This window comes from Oreochromis aureus, linkage group 19 (assembly GCF_013358895.1).
Source record: "Oreochromis aureus strain Israel breed Guangdong linkage group 19, ZZ_aureus, whole genome shotgun sequence".
In the NCBI taxonomy this organism is placed as follows: domain Eukaryota; kingdom Metazoa; phylum Chordata; class Actinopteri; order Cichliformes; family Cichlidae; genus Oreochromis; species Oreochromis aureus.
Genome location: NC_052960.1, coordinates 20,004,108 through 20,007,025, shown reverse-complemented (window position 1 = coordinate 20,007,025; position 2,918 = coordinate 20,004,108).

Here is a 2,918-nt window from a genome sequence, read left to right as displayed (position 1 = left end):
GGGGGCAGGGCAAAAGCAGTCCTAAAGGTGCTGGTGCTTGTGTGATGTGGGGATGTGTTGTGCCCATCTGGCAGGACAGGGTTTAGCCCTAATCCCAGAGCCCCTCTGCAGGGGAGCCCCAGATTGTTGATCACTGCCCCCCTGCTGGTTCCTCCACACTCCTGACCTCAACACCACATAAACGCACAGACTGCTGGCATAAGAACACAACACAACTGCACATAAACAGCAGAGCAGTGGTCAGCTTCACACTTCCATATTCCACTCCAGCAAATAGTGCCTTATGATATTCAAGTTACAGGTCAGTACTGAGTTCGGTGACCACTAAGCACACACGGGCAAAAGTGTCCGCTGCACAAACAGAAACACAGAGGAAGACGAGAAAGAAATATGACCCTAACAGAAAGGAAAACAGAGAAACATACCCACACACATGCAGAGGGCACAGAGAGACTTGTTTTTGTGAGACAATATGGAATAACTAATTTATCAAACACACAACTATAGACAGAGTAAATATACACACACATAATTACAAAAACATAGACGGATAGGCAAACACACAAAGACACCCAGAAGCAGTCACCCAGCCATACACACCACACACCTAACCACTGATAATCCCCCAGACACAGGAACACACACACACTCACACACACATACATACAGAGCATCATTATGTTTATCACTGTGAACCAGCCCACCGACACCCATCATTCTAATTCCATTTGTCTGTTTAGATTCGTTTTGCTTTAATCCTCCCTTGTTTGTGCACATCTGCAAGCACTGCAATAGTACAGACCGAGAACGAGAGGAAGAGAGAGAGAGAGAGAGACGTACAGAAAGAGACAGAAAGCAAAACAGACAGAGAGAGAGAGAGAGAGAGAGAGCTCACAGGGAGCACTCTCCCTCATGACATCCTGGTCCCTGTAGCTCCAGCAGAAGGGGCAGACAGGCGTATCTCCTTGCCCAGGGAGAAGCTCCCTGTCCCAGCCACGGAGCTGTCGCCAGGCCCGGAGGCCCCTATAATCACTGCAAACAGTCAAACATCCAGTCACACAGGCTCTTACACCAACACAACATTACAGGCTTTTTACACAGTATTACACCACATCTTATTATCCCATTCAAGTCCCTCTATTAGCTCAATTGGATGGTGGGATTTTCATTTGTAAATTGGGGGATTTCAGATTAGCTTGTCTGTCAGCGATGAAATGCCCCCTGAGACTGTGAATTATGTGACCAATCACATATGAATCAATGCTTACGCATGCTGCAGCTGCATGAATGGATGGTGTCAGCAAGAAGAATTAAAACAACTTTAACCTAGATTACGTGTTGGGTGTACAGTACACATATTTAATCAATGGTCACAGCTGCAATGCACGAACGCCTCCGTTTCAATGTACACCCCACAATAAGCAGTGTAGGCTTTATGTGGCAAATAATATTCAGGTCTAATGGGGAATTATTAAAGAGATAAATATTAGCTTCCGTACACACCTAGCAGCAACATTATGCAGAACTGAAGCTGGTTGGTTGAAAGGAAACGAATGAATTACCCCTCTTCCTCCCCGGGCCTTCCATTCAGATACAGAGTGAGGGAAAGAGAGGCAAGAGAGAGGAAAAAAGGCACCCCGAGCTAGTCGAGAGACCCGGCAAATTATGAAAATGCCTCTCTGTGTCCTAAATGGAGGCCGAGCTCTTTAATGTGGCACAAAATTAGAACCTGGGGGAGGAAGTGTGGCCCGCTTGATTGGCGAAACCCCTCCTGGCCCACTACCCCCCTTCTTCTCAAAGCACACAGAGATATTATCCAGTGCCTAGTGGCGCTCTCTTGTACTGGGAAAAGTGAAGGACCCCAGAGAGAGCCCAGGGGCGTCCATAAAGGTGCCTAATTTGTCAGTTTACTCCTCAATTATTTAAATAGATCTAAGAAGGGAGCGGAGAATGAGGCTTTTTCCTGCCTCTTCTCAGTCAAAGCAGAGAGACCTTTCTCCACGGTAGCCATTTTCAATTACGCTCCGCACTGCTGTCTTTGATATACAGAAGTGCTGTAGTGGAGCGGGGCTGTATCAAATAAACAAATGTGTGTACACAAGATAACAACGGGAACTTGGGGATAATATTCAGCCTGCTCGGAAGAACTCAAAGTTATTTCACATTTACAAATTTGCAGATTAAAACAAAGTTTGTGGACATGTGCACACGCAGGAAGCACACAGACACATACCGAACGTTTTTCATCTGCTAAAATGTCACAAGCGTGTGATCATACACACCATACATTTACACTTTTATCCGTGAGGATTAAGGTAAGGTTTGGATACAGGGGAGGGACCTATTGTTACTCATCCCTCTGCTCTCCTGTCCATCCACACCATCAACCTACAACCTCACCTCCCCGCTATCCTATCAACCACGCACACCCAGCTGGAGTACCAGCTCCAACAGCCTGGCAATGCCACCTCCCCGCCAGAGAGACCACTGGAGGTATGTGGAGCCTGGGGGAAGAGATTACCAAGCGGTTGAAAATTGATCCTGGAAATAGAGATGTTGTATTCCCCAACCCTCTGACCTCTAATCCCTCGGATATCTTCCTCTATTGTTTGGTTTGATTTACTACTGGGAGGAGGCTGTGTGGGTTAAAGAGGACGAGGATGCTGTGAAGCTGGAGGGGGGTCCACACAGGGTCCTAATGTGACCTGATCACTCACAGGTTTTTTGTGCAGGCAGGTAACGGACCCTCTCTTTCTCTAACAGCTGAGCCACAAACCCCAAGTGAGATAAACTCATCTCTCAAACAGTAAATTTCAATAAGCACTATTTATATGTAGGCAGCATTGGCAGTGCAGGATCCAGCTGCAGTACAATGGTATAGGTGCAACCACACAAAGACTAGAGCAGGAAGACAATGC